Genomic DNA, 18,568 nt, shown 5'->3' with positions numbered 1-18,568 from the left:
TTGCAAGGAGGAATGGGCAAAAATCTCAGTGGTAAGATGTGGCAAGCTCATAGAGACTTACCCAAAGGGACTTGGAGCTGTGATAGCCGTAAAAGGTGGCTCTACAAAGTTTCGACTTTAGGGGGGTGAATAGTTATGCACATTGACTTTTTCTGTTATTTTGTCCTATTTGTTGTTTGCTTCACAATAAAAAAAAAATCTTCAAAGTTGTGGGCATGTTCTGTAAATTAAATGATTCAAATCCTCAAACAATCCATGTTAATTCCAGGTTGTGAGGAAACAAAACACGAAAAATGCCAAGGGGGGTGAATACTTTTGCAAGGCACTGTACCTTCAAATTGTAACATAGAAAGTTTTTGTCTCCTATTATCTTGAAGGTTATTTCTGAATGTCAAAATGTGCTGCAATTTGGACAGTGTGTATCCATATTTTTTGATTATGACACTTCTTATCTGTCCACTGGGCTGCCAATAGTGTAAGTAAGGAGGGGTTGGATAAAGTATCACACATTATTTATGCAAACAGCTCTCATGGAATTGGAGAGGGTTACCTGTCCAAAACATCTACCCATTACCTCCCCCATATAACATTTTTAGAATGGGCCACCAGAGGGGGTGAGGAATCAGATAAGTTGACCTTACACTTTTGTCTTTAAATACTCATTTAAGTTTTATACTAATGTTGGCCAAGCATGTTTGTGTCAAATCTGCTTACAATGTTATGTGAGGAAGTAGTAATTTATTTTTCCTTTTTTTAATCCACAGTTTCCTTCCAACCCACAGCAATGGCAGGACATTGCAGCCCAGTTCCATCATCAGTCGGACTTTCCCAACTGTGGTGGTGCTATTGATGGAAAACATGTCTGGATTGTCCAATCACCCAACTCTGGCTCATATTGTTTCAATTATAAGGGCTTTTGCAGCATAGTCCTGCTAGCTGTAGTGTCTGCCACATATGAGATCTTGTTTCTTGATGTTGGGAGGAAGGGCCGCAACTCTGATGGAGGAGTTATTATGCAGACAGAGTTCTACAGGTGGCTCCAGAATTGCACCTTAAACTTGCCACCTGCTGAGGAGAATGTTGAGGGCTTCAATTTTGTTTTGGTTGCAGATGAGGCCTTTGCTCTGGGGAACATCTTATGAAGCCATTTCCTATGAGGAACCTCACCCCAGAGCAGAGAATACTCAATTATGTCTAAATTGTCCCTAGTATGTATGAATGTGAGTTAGGGACCTTAGATTGTAAGCTCCTTGAGGGTAGGGACTGATGTGAATGTACAATGTATATGTAAAGCGCTGCGTAAACTGACAACACTATATAAGTACCTGAAATAAATAAATAAAATAAAAATTATATGCTCTCTTGTGCCAGAAGGGTGGTTGAAAACACCTTTGGCATCCTTTCCAGTCGGTTCAGGCTGTTTTTAACACCAATTAAAACCTGGCACTATACAAAATCAACCATGTGGTATTGTGCTGCTGTATACTCCATAATTTTTTTATGGATGAATGCTAGCAGCCACCTTGCCTCAGTGCCAACTGATGTGGACCCTGCAGTGGCAGGCCCAGCTGAAGAGGATGCAGCTCAGCCATCTGTGGGCATGATGACGGCTCTAGAAATTGGCCGTGCTGGATTGCCCTCCCAAAATGCCAGAGATATACGTCAAAAATGCCTTGATTATTTTGTGGGTTGAGGAGCAGTGTCTTGGCAGCAATTTGGAGCTGATCCTGAATAATATTTTTATTTGATCATAAACTCATATTTCATTTAAACTACTGCTGTCTGGGTTTCTTATCTGTATAATATGTTCTCAAATTGCCTTTATTTTGGCCACTTGCTACAATAGTGCAAACATACCTTATTTGCTACATGAGGTGACAATCTCTTCATCAGCTAACTATTATAGTGTGCTGTGGGTAGGGGTGAGCTTCGAGTTCGAGTCGAACTCATGTTCGACTCGAACATTGGCTGTTCGCCGAACAGCGAACAATTTGGGGTGTTCGCGGCAAATTCGAATGCCACAGAACACCCTTTAAAAGTCTATGGGAGAAATCAAAAGTGCTAAATTTAAAGGCTTATATGCAAGTTATTGTCATAAAAAATGTTTGGGGACCTGGGTCCTGCCCCAGGGGACATGGATCAATGCAAAAAAAAAGTTTTAAAAATGGCCGTTTTTTTCAGGAGCAGTGATTTTAATAATGCTTAAAGTCAAACAATAAAAGTGTAATATCCCTTTAAATTTCGTAGCTGGGGGGTGTCTATAGTATGCCTGTATAGGGGCGCATGTTTCCCGTGTTTAGAACAGTCTGACAGCAAAATGCTATTGCATTGCCGGTCCGACAATACACATAAAAGTTCATTGATAAAAAAGGCATGGGAATTCCTCACAGGGGAACCCCGAACCAAAATTAAAAAAAAAAAATACGTAGGGGTCCCCCTAAATTCCATACCAGGCCCTTCAGGTCTGGTATGGATATTAAGGGGAACTCCGGCCAAAATTTAAAAAAAAAATTACGTGGGGGTCCCCCTAAATTCCATACCAGACCCTTCAGGTCTGGTATGGATTTTAAGGGGAACACCGTGCCAAAAAAAAAAAATGGCGTGGGGTTCCCCCCAAAATCCATACCAGACCCTTATCCGAGCACGCAACCTGGCAGGCCGCAGGAAAAGAGGGGGGGACGAGAGAGCGCCCACCCTCCTGAACCGTACCAGGCCACATGCCCTCAACATTGGGAGGGTGCTTTGGAGTAGCCCCCCAAAACAACTTGTTTCCATGTTGATGAGGACAAGGGCCTCATCCCCACAATCCTGGCCGATGGTTGTGGGGGTCTGCGGGCGGGGGGCTTATCGGAATCTGGAAGCCCCCTTTAACAAGGGGACCCCCAGATCCCGGCCCCCCCTGTGTGAAATGGTAAGGGGGTACAAAAGTACCCCTACCATTTCACTAAGAAACTGTCAAAAATGTTAAAAATGACAAGAGTTTTTGACAATTCCTTTATTTAAATGCTTCTTCTTTCTTCTTTCTTCTATCTTCCTTCATCTTCTTCTTCTTCTTCTTCTTCTGGTTCTTCTGGCTCTTCTGGTTCTTCCTCCGGCATTCTCATCCATCATCTCCTCCGCGGCGTCTTTTATTTTCTTCTCCTCGGGCCGCTCCGCACCCATGGCATGGGGGGAGGCTCCCGCTCTTCTCTTCATCTTCTTCTCTTCTTCATCTTCTTCTTCATCTTCTTCTTTTCTTCTCTTCTTCATTTTCTTCTCTGGGCCACTCCGCATCCATGCTGGCATGGAGGGAGGCTCCCACTGTGTGACGGCGTCTCCTCTTCTGACGGTTCTTAAATAATGGGGGGCGGGGCCACCCGGTGACCCCGCTCCCCTCTGACGCACGGGACATGATGGGACTTCCCTGTGGCATTCCCCGTGACATCACAGGGAAGTCCCGTCAAGTCACCGTGCGTCAGGGGGGGCGGGGTCACCGGGTGGCCCCGCCCCCCGTTATTTAAGAACCGTCAGACGAGGAGACGCCATCACACAGCGTGAGCCTCCCTCCATGCCAGCATGGATGCGGAGCGGCCCAGAGAAGAAAATGAAGAAGAGAAGAAGAGAAGAAGATGAAGCAGAGAAGAAGATGAAGAAGAAGATGAAGAAGAGAAGAAGATGAAGAGAAGAGTGGGAGCCTCCCCCCATGCCATGGGTGCGGAGCGGCCCGAGGAGAAGAAGATAGAAGACGCCGCGGAGGAGATGTTGGACAAGAACGCCGGAGGAAGACCTAGAAGAGCCAGAAGAACCAGAAGAAAAAGAAGAAGAAGATGAAGGAAGATAGAAGAAAGAAGAAGCATTTAAATAAAGGAAGTTGTCAAAAACTGTCTCTTGTCATTTTTAACATTTTTGACAGTTTCTTAGTGAAATGGTAGGGGTACTTTTGTACCCCCTTACCATTTCACACAGGGGAGGACGGGATCTGGGGGTCCCCTTGTTAAAGGGGGCTTCCAGATTCCGATAAGCCCCCCGCCCACAGACCCCCACAACCACCGGCCAGGGTTGTGGGAATGAGGCCCTTGTCCTCATCAACATGGGGACAAGGTGTTTTGGGGGGCTACCCCAAAGCACCCTCCCAATGTTGAGGGCATGTGGCCTGGTACGGTTCAGGAGGGTGGGCGCTCTCTCGTCCCCCCTCTTTTCCTGTGGCCTGCCAGGTTGCATGCTCAGATAAGGGTCTGGTATGGATTTTTGGGGGGACCCCACGCCGTTAATTTTTTTTTGACCCAGGGTTCCCCTTAAAATCCATACCAGACCTGAAAGGCCTGGTATGGAATTTAGGGGGGCCCCCACGTCATTTTTTTTTTAAATTTTGGTTTGGGGTTTCCCTTTGGGGAATTCCCATGCCGTTTTTATCAATGAACTTCTATGTGTATTGTCGGACTGGCAATGCAATAGCCGCGAGTAGTTTTAAATGGCTTTTTTCCTTTGAAATGTCATTTTGCTGTCAGACTGTTCTAAACACGGGAAACATGCGCCCCTTTACAGGCATACTATAGACACCCCCCAGCTACGAAATTTAAAGGGATATTACACTTTTATTGTTTGACTTTAAGCATTATTAAAATCACTGCTCCTGAAAAAACGGCCGTTTTTAAAAGTTTTTTTTGCATTGATCCATGTCCCCTGGGGCAGGACCCAGGTCCCCAAACACTTTTTATGACAATAACTTGCATATAAGCCTTTAAAATTAGCACTTTTGATTATTCATGTTCGTGTCCCATAGACTTTAACGGTGTTCGCGTGTTCGAACAAACTTTTTTCCTGTTCGCATGTTCTAGTGCAAACCGAACAGGGGGGTGTTCGGCTCATCCCTAGCTGTGGGTCTGCTACACACACACACACACACACACACAATGTTCTTGTTCTTAATAGATCTAATGCATGAATTCTAAAACATGTCTTTTCAACTCCTTTAATTTTTTGGAGGCCAAAAAATTGCCAGAGTTGGCCACATTTAAGAGCACATTGACTGTAACTACAACAACTTAACAAATACACTGGTATTGAGCACTGAAATAATAAGCCACACATTCTTTAGTAAAAAACATTTTACTCAAAGCACATTCACATGTGCGTTTTGAGGTTTTAAAGCCGTGGCAGCCTTCTTTATTTGCTCCAGATCCTTCAAATAATGCCACATATCTGCACTCTTCCATCCAATTGTGCATCTTGGAAGATCATGACCTAGTAAGAAGAGAAAAAAGTATTAAGGGAACGATGGTCAAGTGGCTGAGGCCCAACATATTGAGTTATGGTCAAGTTACTAGTCAAATTCAGGAAATACTTACCTACCCAGTGTATTGTTGCTTGCAACCTGCTTGCCCTTCAGACACCTACACTACTAGGAATGTACACATTGCAACTACTCTGTAATCTTGGCCCTGGTGCCTGGGTCACCAAAACTCGGGTACCTAGCAACACTGCCAGCTCCTTCCACCTCTTCCTTCTCCATGCTAATGTTAAGGCACTACATACTTTGCTAATGTGTGGAGTGGGTGTTTTGTTTGTTCAACGAAACACTCGACATGTATACACATTTGAAGCCAGATTCCAAGAATACTTATCTGCGCAAACAAGAGGCACCCAAATACTTTCTTCCTCTCCAGGGTCGATTTGGCCCTCAGTGTGACTTGCATCAGGGGATTTGATGACCACAACGTACAGGTCTGTGATGGGTCCAGGAGTCAGATCCCATGCCTCCAAACCAACATCTTTGGGGAGCTGACCACACTACTCCCATCTGTTTCTAGCATCCATTTTGCTACATTATTTGACCAACCTTGCACTTGGTCTGATGACAATGTTTGCTTCTGACTAGTGGACTCCACCATGCTGCACTGCGTTTTTTTACAGTGAAAAATGCATTAAAAAGGGAAGGTGATGTCATTTTACAGAGGGCAAACATTGGACAAGTGCCAACATTGAACAAGTCCTTCAGTTGCCCCCCACCCCTCTTGTCTCCTATGGGATAGGAGATATATGATGATCATTCTAGCAGGAGTGACTCTGTGTGACTGTGATCCTCGGGGCCTCTCCTCTACCCATGTCTACACTGGCAAGGCTGCATTAATGGGCACTGATGAGCCAGGCAGCAACCAGAAAGTGTTCTTTACCCCTTAAGTTCTGCCCTAAGCCCATGGTCTTTGGCCCACCTAGAATCACCCCTGTCGCTAGCTAAATGAGTGTGTTTGAAGTTGTCGCTTACGTTTTTGGTGGGAAGATGGCCTTGTTGCTTCCCCTGCTGGGGCCCGAGCGAGGGTAGCCTCCCTTCTTCCCTTCTGGTGGCTTGGCTGTTTCCTCATTTTTTGGTGCCCCCCTGTTGAAAGAAGAGAAAAAAATAAAGAAATGTAAAAAAAAAGAACAAAATAAGAATTTTCATATCTGCTTTCTATTTTACTTCATCTTTAAAATAACAATTCAGACAAAGATTATAGAAAACATTATATATAATTCTCTCAAGCCACTTAGAGAAAGCACATATACATATTGGTTAAATGCAATTATTGCTTACTTTTTGATGATCTTATGTATGGACTCTATCTGGTCTTGCACACGGTGTTTGAGATCAGATCATCGTTTTCTGATTTGGTCCTTTGTTCGTTGCACCGAAAATTCGCCCAGCATAACAGCGATGACCTTATCCAAAATGCTGTCCTTTCAGCTGTTTCTGAACAGGTATAGCATTGTTGAACATATTTGTATCCAAAAATACAATGATAACTAGACTTTATTGTTCAAATATTTCTGCCTTAACAAAGTGGTTTCCATATCAATAGACAGCAGTGCCCAAAAATGATTTGAACAAGAATGAAAAATGATTGAGTCAGAATGATAGTATTTACTATTTGTCCACATTCAATTTGCAACAGTGAGGAGATAAAAAATGTGTGTGATTGATGACCAAACCCTAAAAAAAATCAAATTATTTCCCATTTTCATACACAGGAAAGTGTCAGTCAGGAGGAGCCCATGGCCAGCAGGCAGACGGAGTCCCAGATCCCTCCCCTATGCCCTGCTAAAAGGGCCAGGAAGAGCAGGAATCTGGGGGAGGCCACAACTTCCTTCTTCAGCCAGGCCACTACTGCCATCCATACTGACCCAGATGAGTGTTAGGGATTTGGCATGGTGACAGCCAATAGGTTAAGGGGGATGGCCGGTGACCAGAGGAGAAGATGTGAGGAGCTCATCCTGCAGCTCCTCAACAGGGGGGGCAACGGGCAAGATCTATGCCACCACCCACCTGTGTGATTTTGTGGGCCCACATACACAACCTCTGCAGCCAACCCACCCAGCACAGCAACCCCACCCACCACAGCAGCATGGCAGTCAATGGCAATACCAGCCCCAAGACCCCCAACAAGGCCGCTGGTCTGGGGATTTTCACCCCTTCCCCACTTACTGCTTATTATTTTATTTTTTGTTTCAATAATGATTTTATTTATTATATTTTCTATATTTTTGGATGCATGGAATGCACTTTTTGGTTAAGCTTTATTGGCAGATAGCATGTCTAATTTTCTTTTTTTTCTTTTTTTAATGCACAATAAAAAAATTGTGTACAATAAAACTTGGCTATGTGTTTTACTTCAAATGACAGTTTGGGAGTAGGCCAGTACATTTTCAAAAATACAATGTAAAATTAACAAGGGACACCAACATAGTTGTATATTTGATATTAAAAACTACAGGATAATAGTGTTGTGGTAACTTGGCCAAAAAAAAAAAAGACAAGCATAATAATATTCTTGATATCACTAGAAAACAAAATAATTTTCAAATATGTTTGCCATAACTCCATCAGTATCACCAGCAAAGCAGCTTCATTATTATCCCATTAAAGAAGAAGAGAATTGTACGCTGCATTTCTACAATTCATAATTTGCCACGTTACAAATGTTAAATCTCCATTACAAACGCTAGTTTACAAGACTGAACGCTTCTGCCTCGTCCTTGCTTTCGAGCATGCGTGTTTGTACTTTGGACTTTTGTGTGACGGACTTGTGTACAGACGATAGGAAAATCTGACAACAGACCGTTGTCCGCTGAAAATTTACTAGCCTGCCATCCAACTTTTGTTGGCAGAAAGTTGGACAACAATTATCTGATGGAGCGTACTAACGGACGGAGGCCAACAGTCTGTCATCACACAATTCCCTGACAAAAATCTGATTGTGTGTACGAGGCTTAAATCGACATGGTATGTTGTTAAATATGGCATTTGAGATGCCATTCTGTATTACTCTAATATTGTCCCCTCCCTTTTTCTATATTAGGTACCCCTTTATGTTTTGACTTTTAAAAACTTGGAAATACCTGAATAAAAATAAATTCAATCTAAAATTGTCCTAATGTGTGAATCTCATCTCTAATGCCTATAGTGGGGGTCAGCAACCTGTAGATAGCGGACAGGTGACTGGTAGATCAGGTTCTGGTCTGGCTGACCTTCCATCCCTTAGCATCAAATAGAATGCAATGCAGAGGGACTAATTGGGTGAAATGTGCAGCGCTTATGTGATCATATAAACCATAACAAATAATATGAGTACAAAAAACGTGAATAATAAATGATGTGCTCAAAAATAATCCAAGCAGTCCTCTATTATGACATATGATGTCTATAAACAGAGGAACTTGGACGTGTGATGTCCAAAAAAGAAAAAAGTCAGTGACAAGCTTCAATCATGTGTGATGATAATCCTCAACCACATGTGGATATAATATAGTGGCAGTCTTTAACTTCAAATATATATGATGTAATAACAGTTAATAGTAGGTCCACCACCAAAGACACCAGAAGCTGCTTACCAGAGGAATTGAACTCAAATAGGTGTACACCTAGTGAGTCAATCAAGCTTTGTGGTATAATATGCCAGGGGGATCAGATGCTCTATCCAGATATGACCTCCAGATGGACCGCCGAACAGGTGTAAGGTATGGATGGACTCAGTAGATATAGGCAGTCAGCCCCATAATTAAAAGAAAGAGGAAGGCATATAGTGTAACTCCATATGGAAATTTTAATACATAAAAAGCAAAGGAAATACACTCACATGTTTAGCAGTAAAATCAAGCGCAAGAAGCCAGTGGTCTCAGCATATCCTCCCGATGCGTTTCGACTTAGAAGTCATCATCTGGGGTGCTGGACCACTGTACTGGCTGAGTATTTATAGATACTGGTTACCCCCATAACAAGTGGCAGCTCTGTCTGATTGAAAGTGCAAATTATGGAGATTACTTCCTGGTTCCTCCAAAATGGCGCCTGGGCTTGCATTCCAAGCCTCGTTTTCATATGTAGAGGAGGATTACATCCTGGTTCTGCCAAAATGGCGCCCGGACAAAAGTTCCAAGCCTCATTTTAACATGTGAAAGAGGATGTGACATCATGTGGAACAGTGACTGGTTTAAACAGCCAAAAACATGGCACCGCTATTCTCGGGGACATATAGGGGCAGATGTGGCTTAAAACGGCACAATGTCCGGTGTATATAACCTACAACATGGCGCCGTTTGTCATAGGGCCATGTATATTAATACACTAAGTCACAAGGTATCACCCTTCTGGCAGCAAAAATGAAAAACAATATAATACATCCAAACATTGCTCTAGCCTGGACATGGGCAGTGGTGTAGTGGCCTGCACTCCCACCCAGCAGCTAAAGGGTCGCCGGTTTGAATCCCGAGATTCCATGTGGGGGTAGAAAATAAATAAATAAATAAAAATTATGTAACATATATAAAAAATATATGATACTAAGGTGTGACAAATGATGGCAACTCTCAGAAAGGACACGTTATTGGTTGGATCGAGCTGATATTTGTGATAGGGACCAAACCAGTATATATTCAAATAAGAAATTCAAAATACATTCTAAAATATATGTTATAAGAATTTAATAAAAATACCCTCATAAAAACATTTAAAAAAAACTTATAAAAAAACCTCTCATAAAAGATATTCTAATAGGTACCAACTGGACCCTGAAGTACCAGAAATAGAGAAAAGGCATCATGCTTGGTTGATAAAAGCATTGATGTCCCATTCTATGTTCAACCCAAAAGGGGAGTAGGTCTGCAATTGGTGGATCCAATAAGTCTCCAAGCGAGAGACTCCCCTTGTCTTAGCTCCTCCCCTCCAAGGAGGTGTATATTTATCTATGACAAGAAATTGAGAACCAGTAGGGTCTCGTCTGTGATGCTCTCTATAATGTCGAGGTATGTTATGTTTGACGTCACCACTTTTTATTTTAGCGATATGCTAAATATATTATTGAGCTATTACAATTTGCTACCAAACACAACTACTTCTGGTTTGACCAAAAGTTTTTCTTGCAACAGAAGGGTGTGGCCATGGGGGCTAAATTTGCCCCTAGCCTTGCCAACCTTTTTATGGCAAAATGGGAGGAGGATGTCGTCTATTCTGAGCACAGGCACTCATTGGTACTGTGGGCCAGATATATAGACGACATCCTCCTCCTATGGGATGGCACCCCCGAATCCCTCATGGATTTTTTTGTGTTTTTAAATGACAACGATCGGGGGATTTCGTTGACATATGAATTTAGCTCATCTAAAATTCACTTTTTGGATCTCGAAATCGAGATGGTCTCACGCCAATTTAAGTTTAAAACTTACTTCAAAAATACTGACCGCAATAGCTTTATACCAGTTGACAGCTGTCACCACCAAACCTGGTTACAGTCTGTGCCTCGTAGTCAGTTCCTGAGATTGCGCAGGAATTGCACAGATGTAAACAACTATTTCACTCAAGCATCAACACTGAGGGACAGATTCATAGAAAAGGGGTACGACCCAAAATCCTTAACCTCAGAAATAAATAGAGTGGCAGCAATTGACAGAAATTCTTTGCTGACACCAAAACCTCCTCATGAACAAGAAAGCTCCTTTAAATGCTCTATGCTCACCACTTTTTCAGTCCAACACAGAGAAATCAAAAACATCATTTACCGACATTGGGATATACTTAGGAATGACCATGTTTTAAAGGAAATACTCCCAGAACAACCTAAGGTCATCTTTAGAGGTATGCCTTCTTTGCAGGGAAAAATTGCACCTAATATCATAAATCCCCCCATACGACCTTCTTTTTTTCATAACTTAGTTGGTTATTTTCCCTGCAAAAAATGCACTGTATGTCAATACAATTCCCGTGGTAGACGTAAAAGCCTTGAGTTTAAATCGAACACTACAAACTGTACATATCCCATTAAAACATTCTGCACTTGTGCTACCACACATGTCGTTTATCTGATCACCTGCCCCTGCGGGAAGCAGTATGTGGGCCGTACAATTCAAGCTTTCTCTGTTAGAGTCAGCGAGCATATCGCTAAAATAAAAAGTGGTGACGTCAAACATAACGTGCCTCGATATTATAGAGAGCATCACAGACGAGACCCTACTGGTTCTCAATTTCTTGTCATAGATAAATATACATCTCCTTGGAGGGGAGGAGCTAAGACAAGGGGAGTCTCTCGCTTGGAGACTTATTGGATCCACCAATTGCAGACATACTCCCCTTTTGGGTTGAACATAAAATGGGACATCAGTGCTTTTATCAACCAAGCATGATGCCTTTTCTCTATTTCTGGTACTTTAGGGTCCAGTTGGTACCTATTAGAATATCTTTTATGAGAGGTTTTTTATAAGTATTTTTAAATGTTTTTATGAGGGTATTTTTATTAAATTCTTATAACATATATTTTAGCATTTATTTTGGATTTCTTATTTGAATATATACTGGTTTGGTCCCTATCACAAATATCAGCTCGATCCAACCAATAACATGTCCTTTCTGAGAGGTGCCATCATTTGTCACACCTTAGTATCATATATTTTTTATATATGTTACAGAATTTTTATTTATTTATTTATTTTCTACCCCCACATGGAATCTCGGGATTCGAACCGGCGACCCTTTAGCTGCTGGGTGGGAGTGCAGGCCACTACACCACTGCCCATGTCCAGGCTAGAGCAATGTTTGGATGTATTATATTGTTTTTCATTTTTGCTACCTTGTGACTTAGTGTATTAATATTCATGGCCCTATGACAAACGGCGCCATGTTGTAGGTTATATACACCGGACATTGTGCCGTTTTAAGCCACAGCTGCCCCTATATGTCCCAGGGAATAGCGGTGCCATGTTTTTGGCTGTTTAAACCAGTCACTGTTCCACATGATGTCACATCCTCTTTCATATGTTAAAATGATGCTTGGAACTCTTGTCCGGGCGCCATTTTGGCAGAACCAGGGTGTAATCCTCCTCTACATATGAAAACGGGCGCCATTTTGGAGGAACCTGGAAGTAATCTCCATAATTTGCACTTTCAATCAGACAGAGCTTCCACTTGTTATGGAGGTAACTAGTATCTATAAATACTCAGCCAGTACAGTGGTCCAGCACCCCAGATGATGACTTCTAAGTCGAAACGCGTCGGGAGGATATGCTGAGACCACTGGCTTCTTTTATACAAGCGCTTGATTTTACTGCTAAACACGTGAGTGTATTTCCTTTGCTTTTTATGTATTAAAATTTCCATACGGAGTTACACTATATGCCTTCCTATTTCTTTTAATTATGGGACTGACTGCCTATATCTACTGAGTCCATCCATACCTTACACCTGTTCGGAGGTCCATCTGGAGGTCATATCTGGATAGAGCATCTGATCCCCTTGGTATATTATACCACAAAGCTTGATTGACTCACTAGGTGTACACCTATTTGAGTTCAGTCCCTCTGGTAAGCAGTGTCTTTGGTGGTGGACCTACTATTAATTGTTATTACATCATACATATTTGAAGTTAAAGACTGTCACTATATTATATCCACATGTGGTTGAGGATTATCATCACACATGATTGAAGCTTGTCACTGACTTTTTTCTTTTTTGGACATCACACGTCCAAGTTCCTCTGTTTATAGACATCATATGTCATAATAGAGGACTGCTTGGATTATTTTTGAGCACATCATTTATTATTCACGTTTTTTGTACTCATATTATTTGTTATGGTTTATATGATCACATAAGCGCTGCACATTTCACCCAATTTGTCATTTTTGCAACTTTATCCACTGCTGTGCTGGCTGCTTTGGTTTTTTTTTTGTTTTTCTTTCTTGTTTTTTTTTTTTGAGACAGCACGGTATATATTTGTTTATAATTTACAATGCAGAGGGACTATTTGCATAGCTCCCAACTGTTCCTAATTTTGAGGCACTGTCCCTGATTTGGAACAAAGTCCCCCTGTCTCTTTTCCCTCTTCATTTGTCTCTCATTTTGTTCTAACCTATATAGTTGTATATAAAATGCACTATTTATCTTTCAAAAAGTGTTTCCCAGTGCTAAACCTTTCATCCAGTTTCTACATTTCTACATTGGTAAATTTCAAAAGCCTGCTTAAAGAAATAGTAGTTTTTACAAAAAAAGAACTTTGGGTTTAATGATCATTTTTTTGTTTAATTCTTCTTAAGTGGGCATGGCAGGGGGGCATGTCCTATGCCTACATACTTTTGCTAATAGGTGTCCTTCGTTCCTATCACAAAAAGTTGGGAGGTATGTATTTGTAAAGTTGGTGCTGGAGTAGGGAGTCCCCATAGGACTCCTGTCCCATGGGGGGAGTGATACCAACTGCACTCCGCCACTTATCCCGGCTAGCGGTCTCCAGAGTGGTGCTTTCACACTGATGTGATGTGATTTACCCACATCGCAAGTGCAGTGCAGTGCAGTGTACATGCAGCTTTCCTGTGGGTTTGCTGTGCTTAGCCTAATGCCCCGTACACACGGTCGGGTTTTCCGACGGAAAATGTGCGATCGGAGCGTGTTGTCGGAAAATCCAACCGTGTGTGGGCTCCTTCTGACTTTTTCCATCGGATTTTCCGACACACAAAGTTTGAGAGCAGGCTATAAAATTTTCCGACAACAAAATCCGATCGCGTCAATTCCAACCGTGTGTGGACAATTCCGACGCACAAAGTGCCACGCATGCTCAGAAGAAATTCCGAGACGGTCTGGTAAAATTAGCGTTCGGAATGGATAGAGCACTTTCGTCAGGCTGCAATGTTTAAAATTGTTTAATACAGCGTACTCTCTTCTTCTTTATAATGCTAGAAGAATTAAGTAGTTTTGTTGCTGATATTCACACAGAGTTCTTACAAACTTCTCAAACTCCTTTCTTTAATATTTATCGTGATTCCCTCAATATATTATGATTTGTCACATCTGACCCAAAATCTATATCATTTGTTTTTCTGTTTTTTGTTTTTTTTTTCAAGCCTGATGTGATTTTTTTAAATTTTTTTTTGGTTTGTATTTTTTTCAAGGCTGATCTTGTTGTAATTTTTTTTTTTTTTTTAGTTATTTAACATTGAAAATATTTTTGTGTGTGTTTTGTGTGTCAAGTTACCACAACACCATTATTATCTTGTATTATTTAATCTCAAGGAGATTGCTTGGTGTTGGTGTCTCTTGTTAATTTCACATTGTACTTTAGAAATGTATCTGAATCCTCACAAACAAACTGTCCTTTTTGAAGGAAAACACACATAGGCGAGTATATATGAAACAAAAAAAAACTTTATTAAGGGCTCACAACCAAACAAAGAGGGAGGAAACGTTGGAGAAACAGCAGAAATTGGAGAAGCCTTTGGCCCCCAGGGCAGACATCAATTATTTTACAGCAAAATTGGTGGCCTGAGGAGTCCTTATCTAAGGGAGTGCAGTCTGGTCCAGAAGTCCCAGAGATCCTGAAAGCAGCAGATGACATCTGTGTCCCCAGGCTGTGGTCATACAAGAGCCTGCATCTTTTGCCAGACCAGACTGAACCCAGGTCATCACTCTCTGGTCTTCCTTCCACGCTTCCTTCCACACTGTGGCTGTGGTGGTGTAGTTGTGGCAGGAGGAGGGGGAGGAGGAGGATGTTCCAACTCACTCAGGTGGGTATTGGGTGTGATTTCGCCCCTCATGCCCTTAGTTAAGACTTTATAAAGAAGGTCCTCACACAGCTGGCGTTGGCCCTCCTGCATGCCCTGCAGTTTGGTGGTAGCCATGCAGGCAAAGGCCTCTTCAGGAGTGGGAGTGGCTCTGAGGGATGCAGAAGCCTCCTGAATGAGCCTGAGTGCTGAATCCTGCACGTGACTCCCCTTCCTGGGTCTTTTGGTTGGAAGGCGGAGGGGAGGGACCTGCGATTCTGTCAGGCTCCTACTGGGCCCAAGCTTCTCCTGGCTGCCACTTAGCCCCACCTCCTCCTGTCTGCCACTAACCCCCGCCTCCTCCTGGCTGCCACATTCCACAGCCTCCTCCTGTGTGCCACATTCCACAGCCTCGTCCTGGCTGAGGTCTTCCTGTGTATGAAAAAGGGACATCGTTTTAGTTTTTTAGTCATCAATCACACACAATTTTCACCTCATGATTGTTGCAAATTGAATGTTAACAAATATAACAGACTATCATTCTGAGCCCAGCATTTTTCATTTTTGTCCCAATTATTTTTGCCCACTACTGTCAAACACTTTATTAAATCACCAATTAGTGATCAATAATAACATCTATTAAACATCATTACTTTATTGGCCAGAAATCTGTAGAAGAATTCTATACCTGGCTCCAGCTGGGCTCCTCCACTTCTTCCTGGCTGGAAGTCCCAGGTTGGACATCAGAAGCCTCAGCTGGGGTGGAAGGAAGAGTGGAAGGAAGAGTGGAAGGAAGGGTTGAGAGGGATTCCCTGACTTCAGTCTGGTCTGACAGAAATCGCAGTCTCTCATAGTACCACAGCCTGGGGACATAAATGTCATCGGCTGCAGCTCCTGATCTCTGGGGATCCGTGACCTTCTTGCGCTCCCTAAGATAAGTGCTCCTCAGGCCACCAATTTTGTGGATGGTTGCCGTGGGAACCACCGGCTTCACCAACTCCAGCAGTTTCTCCAGCGCTGTCTGCCTCTTTTGTTTATGATTTTAATGTGGATGTTTCACCTGCCACAGATAGGGCAGCTCCCTGTATTTGACTATGAACAGGGGGATGAAGTTGTGGTCATTGAAGCCATCCATTTTATCTGCAAGACACAAGACAAGACAAACCCTAATGTCAGGCGAAACTCTCCTAATCTTGGTACAATATAGGCCTCAATCTAGAAGCAGTATAGGCCCAAGTTTAGATCTTACCTTCGTTATCACAATCGGCACCTTCGATATCCCTTCCTCCGCTCACAGACCATACGTACTACGCACGCATGTTACGCTTTATATACACTGCGCATGCGTGAAACTCCACCCTCCCCTGACGTTCTTTCTAGTCTATTCCCCGCCCCTTCTCATTCGGCGCAGTGGGGGAAGAGCACATGGCTGAGACACAGCAGGTGCGTGCTAATTACAGCAACGAGGAGGAGGAGGAAAGCCCGGAGCCAGAAACGTCCCGATCCCAGAGGAGAAGATTTAAGGCCTCAAATATGTCTTTTGGGGAGATGTTGGAGATGGTGGACATCCTGGAGAAGGCCGACTATGACGGGAAGTATGGACCTTATGCCAACCCCAATGTCAGAAAGGCCAAGATCATGGTGAAAGTGGTCAAGAGTCTGCACTGGAATTTCAGGGTACGACGATTGAAAGATCAGCTCAGGAAGCGGTGGTCGGACCTGAAATTAAGGCAGCATGAGCAGTACAGAAGGATCTGGAGAGTTCCTATTCTTTATGTTTATTACGCTCGTGCTGCTCCATGTGCTTTTCTTAACTGTTGTCCAGTTTAAAATGGCAACTTTCATGTTCATGGGCACATTATTTGTTCATAGAAAACATTGTTCGTTCGGCCTAAAAAACACCATTATTTTGGCCATATGCATTTGCCAACATTTGCCGACACTCAGCAGTTTTCACATCTGGATGCTGGAGCACTAGTGTGGGACACAAGAACACCCTTTTTATTAGGGGGCCCACACAGGTGCTCCAGTGTATACTATAGGGGGTCTCCATTTGTGAAGCTTGTACTAAACAGGTAAAGTATTGAAGCTTGACAAAGGACACTAAAAATTCTACATCTTGGAACTCAGCCAAAATAGACAATTGTACCCCACTTCCAAGCAATGTTTCATATTCCTATTTCTGCCATCAAATATCTGTGTGCTAAGTATACCTTTTTTTTTTACATAGGGGATAAAAGACTCGGAGGACACCCCTCATCCGAGGAGACCAGAGACCCCCCACCTCATGAAGAAGTGGAGACCCACCAAAGCCAACATGAGGAGGAGGAGGAAGGAGATGTGGTGGAACTAGTCACCACAACAGGTGAGTGTCTGCGACCAAAGGCTCAGGTAAGAGATGGATGCCGGCAGATTTATAATACATGGTGTGTTTTTGTTTCTATCTTTTTAGGTGATTCTGATGTTGTGAATCCAGGGCATTTCACCTCAGAATGTGCACAGATCCTGATCAGAAAGATAATGGGGTGTAATAGGGACTTGGAAAACATCCAGAAAAGCATCAATGATGTTAAAAAAAAATGAAGAACATCATTGATGTTTTAGGGAGAGTTTAAAACCCCTCAAAATCACTTTTTTTGTGGTGCTTTTTGTGAGCTAAAATTTTTTACCATTTTTTGACATATTTGCGAAAAGCCAAATTTTGAAGATGCACACAGTATGTCAACATGTGCTATCTGCCATCACGGGAGATCAATGGACGCGTTTTGGGGGTGCAACCCCTTCCTCAATAATAAAGTAGCTGTGAGGAAGGGGTTGCACCCACAAAACACGTCCCTTGATCCCCCGTGATGGCAGCTAGCACATGTTGACATTCGGCAATTGGTCATTGGTCTTCAAAATTTGGCTTTTCTAGGGGTGACTTCACCCCATCTGAACGCAATATCAAACACAGTTTGTAAATACTCATGTCTGATATTGCTTTCAAGTTCTACCAAATGTGAACTTTGTAAGTTCAAGATTTGTGTCTTTCTTGTTGGTTTTAAACATGCCTGTTTTATCTTAAATGGACATTTCTACTTTTTCTAATGTGACCCCAAAAATTGTTATACAACAAACATGTTGGTTTGTTTTAAAAACCTTTTCTAAATGCACATGTGATTGTGCTGGTATTAAAAAGATTGTTAATCAAGAATGTTTGGATTATTGTTTCAACGCTCCAAAACTTTTGTTGTGCTCTAATTGGTGTTTTCTGGGACAATGGGGGTTATTTCCTAAGGGAAAATCCACTTTGCATTACAAGTGCAGTTTCAACTGCACTTGTAGTGCAAAGTGTCTTTGCCTTTAGTAAATAACACCCAACAATGCTTTGTAATGTTACACAATCACGCCATTTTCAGGACTCACCACATTTCTGTCAGGGTCAGCTAAAAGAAACACAAGCAGTAAATGTCACCAAAGATTTTAGTAGTTAATTTTTTTTTTATTTGAAAAAGGTTTCAGACATTGTCTGGCATATTGATAGCCCCCCTACCCGCAAAGTATTCAAGGTATCTTAGCCGGACATCACGAGCACTCGGGGGGGGGCAAGCCAGGACGGCCA

This window comes from Aquarana catesbeiana, linkage group LG01 (genome assembly GCF_042186555.1).
Source record: "Aquarana catesbeiana isolate 2022-GZ linkage group LG01, ASM4218655v1, whole genome shotgun sequence".
Taxonomy (NCBI): domain Eukaryota; kingdom Metazoa; phylum Chordata; class Amphibia; order Anura; family Ranidae; genus Aquarana; species Aquarana catesbeiana.
The sequence above is the reverse complement of the archived record's forward strand: the minus strand, read 5'-3'. Positions refer to the sequence as shown.